The sequence below is a fragment of the Odocoileus virginianus genome, chromosome 20, assembly GCF_023699985.2.
Source record: "Odocoileus virginianus isolate 20LAN1187 ecotype Illinois chromosome 20, Ovbor_1.2, whole genome shotgun sequence".
In the NCBI taxonomy this organism is placed as follows: Eukaryota; Metazoa; Chordata; class Mammalia; order Artiodactyla; family Cervidae; genus Odocoileus; species Odocoileus virginianus.
Genome location: NC_069693.1, coordinates 52,768,859 through 52,784,943, shown reverse-complemented (window position 1 = coordinate 52,784,943; position 16,085 = coordinate 52,768,859). Strand labels below are relative to the sequence as shown.

Sequence of the window (16,085 nt, the reverse complement as noted above, 5' to 3'; positions counted from 1 at the left end):
TCTGGGACTCCTGTAACACAAATATTAAACCTTTGCTATTGAACCAAGGTCCCTGAGGGTCTGTTCAATTTTTTTCACTCTTTTCCTATCGTTGTTGAGGTTGGGTAATTTTCATCACTCAGGTCCATCTAGTGATACTCCTCTTTTAATCTCTACTCTGTTATAAAGTACATTCAATGAGGTGTGTGTTTTTTAAATTTAGGTTATTCTAAAATTTTCATTTTTGTATATCTTGCATTTATTTTGTGAAGCATTCTATCATTCCGTTCTTTTCAAAAGTGTAGACTCTTCTTGGGTCATTTTAATAACAGCTGTTTTAAAGTTTCTATCAGATAATCCTAATACCTGTGTCATTTTGGCATTGTTATTCTATTGATGATTAGAGAGCATCTCCAACTCAATGGACATGAAATTGAGCAAAGTCCAGGAAAGAGTGGAGGACAAGGAGCCTGCTGTGCCACAGTCCATGAGGCCACAAAGAGCCACACATGACTTAGCAACTGGACAGCAGCAACAATTCTATGGACCGAGAGGAACTACTCCACAGTCACGGTCAGGAGGGGCGGCCGTGAGGAGAGACCCCACGTCCAAGGTAAGAGAAACTCAAGCAAGAGGGTAGGTGCTGTGAGAGCACTTCAGAGGGCAGACACACTAAACCCATAATCACAGGAAACCAGCCAATCTGATCACAGGACCACAGCCTTGTCTAACTCAATGAAACCAAGCCATGCCGTGTGGGGCCACCCAAGACGGCCGGGTCATGGTGGAGAGGCCTGACAGAATGTGGTCCACTGGAGAAGGGAATGGCAAACCACTTCAGAATTCTTGCCTTGAGAATCCCATGAACAGTAGGAAAAAGGCAAAATGATGGGATACTGAAAGAGGAACTCCCCAGGTTGGTAGGCACCCAATATGCTACTGGAGATCAGTGGAGAAAAAACTCCTGAAAGAAGGAAGGGATGGAGCCAAAGCAAAAATAATACCCAGTTGTGGATGTGACTGGTGATAGAAGCAAGGTCCGATGCTGTAAAGAGCAATATTGCATAAGAACCTGGAATGTTAGGTTCATGAATCAGGGCAAATTGGAAACGGTCAAACAGGAGATGGCAAGAGTGAATGTCGACATTCTAGGAATCAGAGAACTAAAATGGACTGGAATGGGTGAATTTAACTCAGATGACCATTATATCTACTACTATGGGCAGGAATCCCTTAGAAGAAATGGAGTAGCCATCATAGTCAACAAAAGAGTCCAAAATGCAGTACTTGGATGCAATCTCAAAAACAACAGAATGATTTCTGTTCATTTCCAAGGGGAACCATTCAATATCATGGTAATTCAAGCCTATGCCCCAACCAGTAATGCTGAAGAAGCTGAAGTTGAATGGTTCTATGAAGCCCTACAAGACCTTTTAGAACTAACACCCAAAACAGATGTCCTTTTCATTATAGGGGACTGGAATGCAAAAGTAGGAAGTCAAGAAACACCTGGAATAACAGGCAGATTTGGCCTTGGAGTACGGAATGAAGCAGGGCAAAGGCTAATAGAGTTTTGCCAAGAGAACGCACTGGTCGTAGCAAGCACCCTCTTCCAACAACACAAGAGAAGACTCTACACATGGACATCACCAGATGGTCAACACCAAAATCAGATTGATTATATTCTTTGCAGCCAAAGATGGAGAAGCTCTATACAGTCAGCAAAAACAAGACCAGGAGCTGACTGTGGCTCAGATCATGAACTCCTTATTGCCAAATTCAGACTTAAATTGAAGAAAGTAGGAAAAACCACTAGACTATTCAGGCATGACCTAAATCAAATTCCTTATGACTATACAGTGGAAGTGAGAAATAGATTTAAGGGACTAGATCTGATAGACAGAATGCCTGATGAACTATGGACGTAGGTTTGTGACATTGTACAGGAGACAGGGATCAAGACCATCCCCATGGAAAAGAAATGCAAAAAGGCAAAATGGTTGTCTGAGGAGGCCTTACAAATAGCTGTGAAAAGAAGAGAAGTGAAAAGCGAAGGAGGAAAGGAAAGATATTCCCATTTGAATGCAGAGTTCCAAAGAATAGCAAGGAGAGACAAGAAAGCCTTCCTGAGTGATCATTGGAAAGAAATAGAGGAAAACAACAGAATGGGAAAGACTAGAGATCTCTTCAAGAAAATTAGAGATACCAAGGGAACATTTCATGCAAAGATGGGTTCAATAAAGGACAGAAATTGTATGGATCTAACAGAAGCAGAAGATATTAAGAAGAGGTGGCAAGAATACACAGAAGAACTGTACAAAAAAGCTCTTCAAGACCCAGAAAATCACGATGGTGTGATCACTCACCTAGAGCCAGACATCCTGGAATGTGAAGTTAAGTGGGCCTTAGAAAGCATCACTATGAACAAAGTTAGTGGAGGTGATGGAATTCCAGTTGAGCTATTTCAAATCCTGAAAGATGATGCTGTGAAAGTGCTGCACTCAATATGCCAGCAAATCTGGAAAACTCAGCAATGGCCACAGGACTGGAAAAGGTCAGTTTTCATTCCAATCCCAAAGAAAGGCAATCCCAAAGAGTGCTCAAACTACCACACAATTGCACTCATCTCACACGCTAGTAAAGTAATGCTCAAAATTCTCCAAGCCAGGCTTCAGCAATATGTGAACCTTGAACTTCCAAATATTCAAGCTGGTTTTAGAAAAGGCAGAGGAACCAGAGATCAAATTGCCAATATCTGCTGGATCATCGAAAAAGCAAGAGAGTTCCAGAAAAACATCTATTTCAGCTTTATTGACTATTCAAAGCCTTTGACTGTGTGGATCACAGTAAACTGTAGAAAATTCTGAAAGACATGGGAATACCAGACCACCTGACCTATCTCTTGAGAAACCTACATGCAGGTCAGGAAGCAACAGTTAGAACTGGACATGGAGCAACAGACTGGTTCCAAATAGGAAAAGGAGTACATCAAGGCTGTATATTGTCACCCTGCTTATTTAACTTATATGCAGAGTATATCATGTGAAATCCCGGGGCTGGATGAGGCACAAGCTGGAATCAAAATTGCCAGGAGAAATATCAATAATTTCAGATACGCAGATGACACCACTCTTATGGCAGAAAGTGAAAAGGAACGAAAAAGCCTCTTGATGAAAGTGAAAGAGGAGAGTGAAAAAGTTGGCTTAGAGCTCAACATTCAGAAAACTAAGATCATGGATCTGGTCCCATCACTTCATGGCAAATAGATGGGGAAACAGTGGAAACAGTGTCAGACTTTATTTTGGGGGGCTCCAAAATCACTGCAGATGGTGATTGCAGCCATGAAATTAAAAGATGCTTACTGGCTTGGAAGGAAAGTTATGACCAACCGAGATAGCATATTAAAAAGCAGAGACATTACTTTGCCAACAAAGGGCCATCTAGTCAAGGCTATGTTTTTTCCAGTGGTTGTGTATGGATGTGAGAGTTGGACTGTGAAGAAAGCTGAGCACTGAAAAATTGATGCTTTTGAACTATGGTGTTAGAGAAGACTCTTGAGAGTCCCTTGGACTGCAAGGAGCTCCAACCAATCCATCCTAAAGGAGATCAGTCCTGGTGTTCATTGGAAGGACTGATGTTGAAGCTGAAACTCCAATACTCTGGCCACCTGATATGAGGAACCGACCCATTGGAAAAGATCCTGATGCTGGGAGGGATTGGGGGCAGGAGGAGAAGGGGACAACAGAGGATGAGATGGCTGGATGGCATCACTGCCTCAATGGACATGAGTTTGGGTAGACTCTGGGAGTTGGTGATGAACAGGGAGGCCTGGTGTGCTGTGATTCATGGGGTCGCAAAGAGTTGGAGACGACTGAGTAACTGAACTGAACTGAATTGATCTTTTCCCATGCAAGTTGATCTTTTCCTGGTTCTTTACTTGTCAGGTAATGTTGGATTGTATGCTTGATATTTTGAATATTAGGTTAGGAGTCACTGGATGTTGTTTAAATGCCATGGGGAATGTTGACCCTTTCGGTTTACCAGGAAACTGACTCTGTTGGATGAAGCTGAAAATTCTCCCCAGACTTTTGTAGGGGAGGTTGTGGTTTCAATTTCAGTCCCCTTGTCAAAGCCTTTGCAATGCTCTTTGAATTTATCTTACATGTATCCTATCAGTGGGCTGTCTGGGACCCGAGTGGGGCTTCTCAATTCAGGTTTCAGAGTTTTCGGTGTGTTATTTGGGGTCAGAAACATCCATGGTCAGTGTGGGAGTGATTCCAGGAGTTTATAGACAACTTGGGTTGATTTTGCCACGCTCCTCTCTCTCCTTAATGTCCCTGCTTCATCCCACTTTCCTGAGGCTTGCTATTTGAGTGCTCCCACCAGAAAGCTAGGGCTTTGTCTCCCTCCTCTTTCCCACAAGAGCATCCTCATCCACAAACCAAGTGGTGGGGAGACAGGGGAGGCAAAGAGCAATGGGAGTTCTCCACACTCTCCTGGGACCAGTTAGAGAGGAAGCCTCCTCTCCCTCTGAGTAGGAGTGGCTTGAAGAGCCCTGGATCCTTCACTAACACTGCCCTGCCACCACTGTTCACTGATCACCTAGGCACTGGGGCTCAAGAGCACTGAGATATTTTTCAAAAGAGATGAATTTCCTGCTCCCTCTGAGTGTCCCTCTTCCCGCCCCTCAAGCCAGGGCTAGAGGGTTTCCTTTGGAGTTTTGTCTGCATGAATGACCACTTTGTGTTTTGAGCTCTCTTGAGTTCAGGCTGTGGGTTAGAGGAAGAGAAAAGGCTGATAAACTCACCAAGGTTTCAGAGACTCTGAATTGGGCTCTTTTTCCCCAGTGTGCCTGCTGCTGCTATTTTCAGAGTCTTCCATTTGCTTCTCCGGGCATAGCTTCCCCATGAACCCTACTGAGCTTCTGCAGCTTCATCCAGTGGAAGAGACAGGCTGGAGGAATGTGTGTCCATCCTGGAATGGAAGCCCTCACCGCCTATGTGTTCAGGTTTATCCTTGGAGGTGTATATTACCATGGACAGAATTTGGGTCAGGGATGTCAGATTTGACACAGAATTTTTCTCTGACACTAGCTGTGTAACAGACATGCTAGTTGGCTTCTCTTGAGTCTCACTTGCCCTCCTGGTTAAGTGGGAAGTCAGTGCGTGTCACTGATGTCCAGTTCCAGAAGGTAATGTGCTAAGTGCCTGACATAGACCAGGTGCTTCATTTCTATCCACTTATAGCCCTGGTGGCTCAGACAGTAAAGCGTCTGCCTGCAATGCTGGAGACCGTGTTCGATCCCTGGGTCGGGAAGATCCCCTGGAGAAGGAAATGGCAACCCACTCCAGTACTCTTGCCTGGAGAATCCCATGGACGGAGGAGCCTGGTAGGCTCCAGTCCATGGGGTCGCAAAGAGTCAGACACGACTGAGCAACTTCACTTACTTACTTAGAGCCTTCTCTCCCCTTCTTTCCCCTCCAAAGCTGCTCTCCTGGAGGCATGGTGGGGGAAATATTTGGAGTGTGAAGAGCCTGTTCAGTCTGATTTTGCCACATCTTGTGACCAGAAGTGGTTAGAAGGGGGAAAAGAGTCCGTGGCTGGAATGGAAAAGAATCCATGGCTACATAAGCTTCAGGCAGCTTTAAACATGAGCACCTCTGGTTCTCTGAAAACAGGGCATGAAGGGTTTTAAAAACAGCATAAAGGCATCAAGGGAGAAAGGTTGAGATGCGTCTGTTCTGTTTAATAAATATGTCATTAGAAGATTTGTATTAATATACCACCACTGCTATTGACATTTCATTAATAAATGCTTTAGATATGACATCAAGAAATTACAATATACATATTTAAAAGCCTAGCCTTACATTTTCAGCACTGGAGATAAAGTGGGATATAATAGGATCTGATCAATCATTTAGCTGACTTTAAAAAAAAAGGCCACCATTACTTTTAGGAGGCGGCACAGGAGTGGTATATTTTAATAAACAAAAGTGCTATGAGAATCTTAAGTTGAAGTGTCCAAAAGCTAAACGGAAATCCTGCAGGGTTAAGATAGAGCCGACCCACTGGCAAGACCGCCTTTGTTAAGGACCATTCTCGAAGCAGCACTGTGCATCCCTGGCAGTTTTCAGTGTTGAGTGCAATGCGGAGCGTTTGGCAAGGGGTCTTCCTTCACTTTGAGATCCATGGGGGGGTGTGTTCCCAGGTTTCAGTAAAAGCAAGGGCTGGGCATCTCCCGAGTGACCCCTATCTACCTTTCACCACCTCCATGAATCACGTGGGTTGTCACAACGCTCAGATCCAAATTTGCAGCCTGCCTCTGCTCAGGAGACCAGCATGCATGGCATGCATTTATGCACTCTGTGTGCTGACCTGGGTGTGGTATTGTTTGTTTGTTTGTCGGGAGCACACGTGTCACTCACCCCATCTGAGAAGAAGAGACTTGGGAAAGAACGGCTCTCCTGATCTCTAGTCTCGCCCCTTCCTCACAGCTGCCAAGATGATTGTTCTACAGAATCTGTCTGAGGCTGTCATGCTTCTGCGGAGAAAGTCTTCATTATCCCCCTGCTGTTCAAGACACTGGGAGCCAGAAGGGTGCAGCAGCTGGGAGTGTGCACGCGAGCTGCCCCAGCCAAGCTTCCAATCCAGATCCACCCCGGCGTGCCTCGGGAAGCTGACCCAGCTCTCAGAGTGAACGCTGTGGTCCCTCCAGCATCTTCTCCCACCTGTCCTTTTAGCTTAGGTCTGCCTGGGATATCTCACCCCATATCAACCTGAGTATTCTTTTCTCCTTGTACAGCCGTATGATATTTCCTCCCCCTCAGATTCCCACAAACTGTTTCTCCCACCAAAAATGCCCTCCTCTGCTCCAGTTCAAAACACTGAAGCTGGTCTTCAAGTGATAACTTGCACACTCTCCAGCGGTCTGGAATCTCCTCCTTCCTCACTCTTTTCTGTAACAGTTTGTCTCTGCAATTCCTCTACTAATACATTTATCTCATTAATTTGATAAACAGTTGGTTACTATTTCCAGCTATACAAGGGGTTGGATAAATTTTGGGGGGAATGTTGAAACATTAAAATGAAACACATTATTTTGCTCCTGATAGAGTTTTACAGTCAAGAAAGAGAAAGGCAAAAAATGTTTAAATTTGGAGTCCAGGAGAAAACCTAAATGCCATAATGAGATAGTCAGTGTCACAGGGTTCAGAATGGTTCTTTTTACTCTTCTTACACACTAGTTGACATTCTTTTCTCCTTAATTGTGGTTTCCCATTTCCTTCGGGGAAGATGAAAATAATGATAAAGATGACAAGGTGTTTGTTGCCAATTGCTTTGCGCCAGACACTGTGTTAAACGCTTTACAGCTAAGTGCTTTCCCTCGGCTGAGCATTAGAAATTATTGGGGAGCCTTTAAATATCCCAGTGGGAACCGCCACCTATGAAAACAGGACCCAGGCATCTGTATTTTCAAAGCTCCCCAAACAACTGCAATATGCAACTAAAGCTGAGAACCACCGCTTGTCATGCTTTATATCAATGCTTCCCAGATTATCTGGTTTACAACTATCACCTGGAATATTTGTTTAAAACAAACAAAAAAACAAAGTCTTGAATCCCAAAGCCACTGCCTCAGAACTTCCACAAGAGGGGCCTGAGAAACTGTATTTTTAACAATCATTCCAGGTGATACTCATCATTAAGGAACTTGAAAACAAAAGCTATACTGTATCGTGTTACTCACACAAGTTATCTTACACACAACTAGTAGTCCAGCTTTACAGGTGAGAACGCCGAGGGGCAGAAAAGTTAAAGCATTAGCCCTAGTCACACAGAGTCTGGATTTGAAGGCAGGTGGTCTTCCCCCAGTGCCCACACCCCTGTCACCACTAGATTGGGCAGGGGAACGCTGAGGTTGAAGGAGGACAGACGTCTGGGTGGGAAAATTGGACAACTTTTCAAGGGCAGGACCAAGTCTTATTCACCCTGCACTCCACACACTGAGTAGGGTGCCCGAGACCTCAGAGGCACTGGACGTTTGATAGGCAAACTAAAGAAGTCATTGATAGGCTACGATACAGCCAACCTCTCCTGGACATACTGACCTCAGCAGAAGGTCAAAACACAACCTTTAGACAGAAGGACATGGAACATGGCTTCTCCAGTTGAGGCTTGGAAAATTCCATCCTCTTGCCGTGTGAATTGAGGCCGACGTTTAGCTTGCCTCACTCCCACATCCATAAAATCTGAGAAAGGCCATTCACCCACTTCCTCGGGGAACATTTTGGAAATCTCAAGTTGTGTACAGACACCAAACAATGACACAAATGTGTGCCAAGGGCGGGCTGCGCTGCGCCTCTCCCACACATGTGCATGCTCGTCGCTAAATGGCTCATTAGGACCATTGTTGCGAAACCAGCTCACCCACCCTATGATTTCCGCAAGTTCTAGAGAACATCTTGTAACTGATCATTGAGTTTCAGTCCCCATCTATCTGCACCGTCCAGGGAGACTTTATGGGAGGAGATGCAGATGAGCAGAACTTTGAAATGTGCTGAAAATAAAAGGTCCAGAGCTTCGGACTCAAATCCCGAGAGGGTTAACCTCCGGGCTAGGCACTTCACCTCTCAGATCTCAGCATGTTTATCTGTAAAACCCAGATGCCGACAGCAGCGAGCTCTTGGGCGTGTGTGAGAATCAAACATGATGTCTGTGAGGCACTTAATGGTGCCCGGCACGTAGTCAAAATGAAACCAGTGGCCGCCACTGTTAGGCATCATCATCATTTCATTCTTGGTACAGAAAGAACCTGGACCATCTGGATTTGCTTGGGGGACTCAATGTATTTCCAGTGCTATCGGAAGAGGACCCTCTCCACCAGCCTAAACTACCACCACCACTACCTACTCGCACACACGCATACCTCAAGAACGGGATTTCCCGAGTTCTGTGTGGATAGGGTCAGTCATGGCTGCTGGTTGGCTGTCAGCAGTAAAATCACCCAAGAACGGAACACAAGAAAGGGAAGCTACCTCCCCTCCATGTCTAATGGTATCCCCTGCACTTGCAGGGAAACGTGAATCAGAAGCACCACCCCGTTTAGCCCGTTTAGCCCGTCTACCTTTTCTCCCCTTGGCTCGTCAGGATCCAGGCATACGGGACTTCCCGGTGTCTTTAAACTCTATGCTCATTTCCACAAAACGTCTCTGTTCTTGCTCCTCTCTCTTTCTGGAAGACTGTGCCCACACACCTCCAAATGACTGACTTATTCTCCTCAAGGTTTCTCCTGAAATCCTAACTTTTTGGAAAACTTGGGAGTTCCACCAACCCAAAGCTGCATCTCATCCCATTCCTGGTTCAACCAAACACTATCATATAGCTAGAATCTCCAAATGGTGCATCACTATCCACTATCTCAAGGTCATTTGTTTTCTCCCCTCACTAGAACGTAACTACCACAAGGGCGGAAACCCTTGGTTTATACACCATGGCCCTTCGTGTACATAATGGACTCCCTAGCTCATAACTGGTGCTCATAATATCTGCGGAATGGATGAAAAAGTGTTCATTTCTCTGGCACACATGATATATGCCACCCCAACTCATAGCTTTTTGAAATTAAATATTTGCCTTCAGATGGGCATAATGAAAGAAAAGGACAGCCTGGCTCACTGTTCACTTACCACAGGTCCCCGAACACCCACCTCCACACACTGAAATCTTTACCAGGTCCCAGATTACAGGGGCGACACCACCATGCCTGCCCTCAGAAACTCACAGAAGAGCAGGAGGCAGCCACGAATCAATATTATTGAACCCCGACCATGTATTAGGCACTGTCCTAAATGGTTTAGGCGGATTAACTCTGGAAAATACTGTGAATAGCCTTTGAGGAGAGCACTGCTATTATCTTCATTTTACTGAGAACACTGAAGCTCAAACACAGTAAATAACTTGATCAAGATTTGACAGTGAGCCAGCGAGACAGACAGGCTTAGAATCCAGCAACCCAACTTTAAATCCCTTGCTCTGAAGCTGTCCACACCATTCTCCACCTGAGGGATGGGCAGGTTCCTGGAAGGGCAAAGATTCCTTGTGGGAACCTTTACGGTCTTCAGGAAAAGTCAGTCTCGGGTGTGTAGGCTGCCTGCAAAGCTGGCCACCAAGAATCCCTCCCACCCACCTGAGCACACGCCACTGTTTGCATCAACGGTTGCACTGTAATTCTCCTCCCCTGGAATCTGGGCTGGCCAGTGTGTTGCTATGACCAACGCAATGTGGCACAAACATGTGTTAAATCCTGGAATCTAGCACTGACGAGGCCTGGAAGTGTCCACCTTCACTTTCTTGGGATCCAGCTGCCATGTGTAAAAGGTCAGCCTGGACTCCTGGACGACTCCCAGATGAATGAGTTACACTGACAGCAACGTCAGCTAGTACAGAGACAAACCGCGGACACCCCAGCCCTTGAAATTGCAGTGCTGTGAGCCAATGCATGGTACTGTTTTAAGTCACTCTATTTTAGGATGGTTCATTGCACAATAACAGGTAACTGAAACTCAGAGAAAGTTTCTACCTCAGCCAAAGCCTGAGTTCAACAGAGACTCTGTGCTTTGAACTAAGTGCAGGTGATGTAATTGGAGGATGTAGCATTAGCTCTCACATTCACTGAGGGTTGCCTTAAAGGCAAGCTGGGTCTGTAGTGTACTTTTCAGCTCTTTTCTCTTCTTCCCTCACATCTGCATGGTGTGTGGAAGCATTCATGCTGTGGAAATGGCCACACTGAATCAGGGATACCAAATGGCATCTGTACCAAGTTGGTTGTACTGAATCAAGACGGTGGTTGGCTGGACCGACCAAGATGATGAAGAACTTTTTTTAAAGGGAAAGCATATTCTTTCTTTCTTTATCTTGGATTCTGAAACTCTCAGCCTGCGCTCTAGGTACACAATCACCGTGATGCTGGTTAGTCAACCCGTAAGGCACAGTGTGGGGAGGACTACAGAGGGCTCACTTCACTGAGGCCTATCACGCACATCAGAGTTTTCAACTGAAAGTAGAGGCCCTGCTGCTCACACGGCTTTAAAAACCCAGTCCTAGCCTTCCCATGAAAGCTAAATGGTTCAGAAATGATGCTAAATTATCCTTGTTGGTTAAACTAATTCAGAATCATAAACCAGAACTTAAAAATCTTGTGTTGTGTGGGTCTGTCCAATCCATCTCAAGTTCATGTAAACGCTAGTATATAGAAGTGCTAATTGGGCAAGTGCAGATCAACATGTACTAGTTCACACACAATATTACATCCACACCCCCCTTTCTCCCTGGCCACTTCTGATCAGGGGAATGAAAGTAAAGAAATCTGCAGAATGGGGCCACTGGCAAACCTTTGATTTTCGTGGTAAAAAAGGACCTATTTTGGGGGTGTGACCCTTCACCTTTCTTCATTCTGCAAAGTCTAGAGGGTGATGGTGAGGAAAGAGAGAAAAAGTCTAGATATCTGTTGGCACATTCTGCTCTGAAAGGCTAACCGCCAGACTTCCTGTTATGTAGGACAAATCAACCCTTCATCACTTCAAGTCCAGGGGCCTTATTTCTTGTACCTGAAGGGATTTTTTAATAATGCATGAGCTTCTTGATTCCCTAACCCAGAAAACGGCAATGGAGGTGCCTTCCCGCGAGTGATTTCTGCAAAAAGCCAATGAGACGATAGTAAGGAAAGTTAACAGCCAATAGGAATGCAGCTGTTGGCATTATCCTTCTAGATAAGGTATTGAGAGCCATCATCATCTTTATGTTTTATGTCAGTATCCTATTGTTCTGATCACCTTTCCAAATACTTAGCACTTGTTTCATCTTAGTTGGGGGAGGAGTGTGGAGAATGGGGGTTGATGAGAAGAGGGAAGAAAAGATTATCAATTTATTATAATCTGATACAACTTCTGATTTTTCCAATCTTTTTTGTTAATACTTCTCTTTTCTTGTTTTATATACATCATTGTTCATATATACATGTGTGTAAAATGTATACATATGCTTATATACATATGTACGTATTTGTATATATTGACATTTACACACACACACACACACACACAGTGAGTATGGTGTGGCTGAAGTCACCAGTAAAATCTCCAAAGTGTGTGCTGTTTTAGGCTTCTTTGGGAGTGTGTTGAAGCCTGTTGTCAAATTCAAATTTTCTGCCTACTTCACTGAAGGTTGGAAATAATTTGTATTTCTAAAACCTCATAATCGACCCATTTAAGCCATACAATTTTGCTATCTGAAGCATAATTTGATGGTATATGGACTGAGTGATGAGCTGACCAAAGAAGACATTTGCTTGTTTTATTTTAAACAGCAAATGGGAGAATAAACTTGACTTTAGGGAGATTATTTCATTAGATTTCAGGGTAATGTTATTAGCAGGCAGAAAATTCCTTTTGGCTTCCGAATGCTGTTAATCCAACTCTGGGACTATATTACATTCCTAAGGTATTTTTCATTGTTCTCAATACACTGAAATCATTGACTCCAACTTATAAAGCCATAAAATATTTGCAGTTATTTTCAAGTAACAATACCAGAAAGACTGCATCATGCTGGGTTAATACTTGTTTTATTTTATTTGGTTTCATTTTATTTTTCCCAGAAAGTGGAGTCTGATATAAACCCAAGCTCCAGCTCCAGGAGACGTCACACAACATGCCCTCATATTCATTTAGCACCATGCATGGAAGATTCATGGGAGGTCTTCTGAGAAAATGAGCCACATGCCCTGCAAGGACCCAGTGAAACATCTGACAATGTGGTCTAAAAGCCAACTGGCTCCCTGGGGATCATCGGTCTCAACCATTTCCAAGGGAAACCAAGAGCCCTGTGTCACTTGGACAAGTTCCCTGCCCCTGAATTCAATTATTGCCCTGGCCAACCAGGAACTCAATTATTGGTCACATTTTGTATTCCCAGAGCTAAAGGCATTTTGATAATTCTCAAAGGAAAAATCAAAGCAGAGCTGGCTTTTTCCAAAATTCAAGTACTCTTGGTGGAACTGCTGAGACCAAGAGTATTTTGAGTCATAATGTCATAACGCCCTTTGGACCTGCTGCTGTCGTTCTCTCTTGGTTTCCTGTTCCTGGAAGCCTGCTCTCTAGATTGTTTTGATTAAACCCAGTCTGGGGCGTCAGATTCTTAGCACATCCTCCGCCATATTTTATGATAAATCTCATTCAATTTCCCATGCAGGGTGGCAAGCTTTATTGCTTAACAAACATTGCATCTACTCGGCCATAATTTATATCTGAATGGGTTTATTATAGGCGTTGCATTTCATTCATTGTGCAGCTAATTCCATAACATGCTGCCTGCTTTCTCTATGGCAGTTTGGCCATTATCAGCTTCCAAGACAATTGAATCTTTCCCTTGCAGTTTCACAAAATGGTTTATGAATATGTAATACAAACTGTGTTAACAAGGCAAATATACTTCATTTCCTTTATGGCTATTTCCAGGCTGTGGCTGGGAAGAAGAGGCATAACAATGTGTCTCACTTAGAGTATGTTGTGCCCTTAATGGCGAAATGCACTCCCCTTGGCAGTTCCCTTTGAAGGCCTGTATTGTCTTTGAGCGAGCCATGCGCTGTTGTGCGGTTCCGTGTGAAATGAGCCCCAGTCGACCTCCCATGGATTCAATTATCTTCTCTACACGGATGGCACGCTCTTCTCTTTGCCTCCCCCAAGCTTGCTCTCCTAGTGTGGTCCTACGTGGTGTTCTCACTGTAAAATAGCTCCATTTGGGCGCCCCGCCGTCGTGGTGGGAACAGAATTGCTCATTTTCCACATACGGCTCTTTCCCCTTGTACCTTTCCCCGTGACCTTCACGCCCAAGCGCAGTTCTAGACTTAGGGCTTGTCCAGATGAATGGGAGATTCTCTGATCAGGCTCCGCTCATGAGACAGAGAGCTCACCTGGTCAGTGGGTGCTTTTATTAATAACTCCAAGGTGACCCACCTTGATCTTGATATCTGATTGACAGTTTCAAGATGGAGACTTATAAAGAATATGAAATGTACACTTTATTGGACACCCATCATGCCAGGGCTTTTCCCCTGCAATATCCACTTTCAAGCAGGTTTTACTCTCATTCACAGAGGAATTTGAGGCCCCATGAATTGAAGCAACACTTCTAAGGGAGGCAGAAACTCCCCCAAATCCAGAGGTCCCTCCTGCACAGATTTCAAATCTGCCCACTCAGGTCCACATCTGCTGCCATCTCAGACTGACACAGCATCCAGTTCCACCTCGGGTATTGAGGAGAGCCCTCCCCTTCTCTCCCACATCTATTCCTATCTCCCTCCCCAGTTCACACTCCCCTCTGCAGAATGTTTCCTCTACAGAAGCACAGTCCCGCAGAACTTCTCCAGCGCTGAACTTGTTCTCTATCTGTCCTGTCTGGGTTTGGTAGCGACTAGCCGCATGGGGCTACTGACCTTTTAAAATGTGGGCTCCTGTCACTAAGAAGCTGAATTTTCTAAACTAATTTTTATTCATTTAAATTTACATAGCTACACATAGTGGCTACTGCATTAGAAAACGCAGATCAAAAGTACAGATCTGACCTTATTTCCCTGTGATTTAACACTATTCAGAATATTCTCATTTCTCTTAGGTTAAGAACCCAAATCCCTCAGCTGGTTTACAGAGACTCCGCCTGATCCAGCAGCCCGTTTCCAGGCAGAGTTTGCCCTGTGTCCTCCCACTCTGTGAACCAGGCCCTCTGGCCTCCCTTCTCTCCCTGATCTGTGCCCTAGTCCTTCCCCAGTTGGGGCCCTCCCACAGAGAACATGTGGAATTTCCTCCCCACCCACACGGCCCCAAGGCACCAATGTCCTTCTCCCCAGGGAAGCCCGGAGGCATCTTCCCCAACCATTTGAGACCTCAGTTGGACCTTCTTACAACACTCAGTTTTCCTCCTTCCCACCACTCCTCAGTTTGAGCATTGATATATTTATCCTTCTGATTTCCTGATTAAAGTGTTAGTTTCCTTGTGCTGTTTAACAAGGTATCACAAACTTAGTGGCTTAAGTTAAGGTAAGGTGAAGTCACTCAGTCGTGTCCGACTCTTTGAGACCAGATGGACTGTAGCCTACCAGGCTCTTTCATCAGTGGGATTTTCCAGGCAAGAGTACTGGAGTGGGTTGCCATTTCCTTCTCCAGAGGATCTTCCCAACCCAGGGATTGAACCCAGGTCTCCAGCATTGTAGGCAAATGCTTTACCATCTGAGCCACTAGGCTTAAAACCACACACATTTATTTGCTGATAGTTCTGGAGGTCAGAAATCCAAGATCACCCTCCCTGGGATAAAGTCAGGCATCAGCAGAGGCATCAGCCTCCTTCTGGAGGCACCAGGAGGGAATCCATTTTTTTGCCTCCTCCAGCTTCTGGAAGACATCTGCATTCCTGGGCTCATGGTCCCTTCTTGCATCTTCAAAACCTCCTGACTCTTCTTCCCTCTCCTCCATGTCGAGGATGCTTATGACTACACTGGGCCCAACTCGGTGATTCAGGATGAATATGCAGATCCTTCACATCTCTCAAGTCCCTTTTGCCACATAATCCCCGGTTCCAGGGATCAGGATGTGGACATCATCAGGTGTCCACCAGTCTGCCTGTTGCACTCCCCAACTAGTTCATAAACTCTGTGTCAGCAGGGATCTCTCATCATTGCCAAGTACAGTATCTGGTTCATTGTTGAAGACAGAGAGAGAGTGTGTGTGTGTGTGTGTGTGTGTGTGTGTGTGAATGAATGAACAAATGATAGAATTCCTCCATCAGAAAGAAACCACCTTGCAGGAAAATCCATGAACAGCTTATTAAGCATCCATTTAACCTAAGTATTTTTGTAAACTACAATTGCCCTTCATGTTAAACCAAGTACAAACTACAGATAGCAACAAGCCTCCCTTCTCATTGGGTATTGCCGACAATACCTTCTCATCAGGGCCTGCCTCCTCGCGCCATTCTACCAGGCTTATTCACCACCACCTCCTGTCCCTCATAGCCCACAGCTTTTCATGTTGAACTGATTGTCTCCTTGAATT

General features: G+C 44.9%; 1 long non-coding RNA gene across 1 annotated transcript; it reads left to right on the top strand.

Annotated features, from left to right (window-relative positions):
- Positions 1-501: 501 nt before the first annotated feature.
- Positions 502-13,227, top strand: LOC110143920 (uncharacterized). Its single transcript, XR_002315739.2, has 2 exons — positions 502-592; positions 12,638-13,227. It is a non-coding gene; the product is annotated as an uncharacterized lncRNA (long non-coding RNA).
- The last annotated feature ends 2,858 nt before the right edge of the window (positions 13,228-16,085 follow it).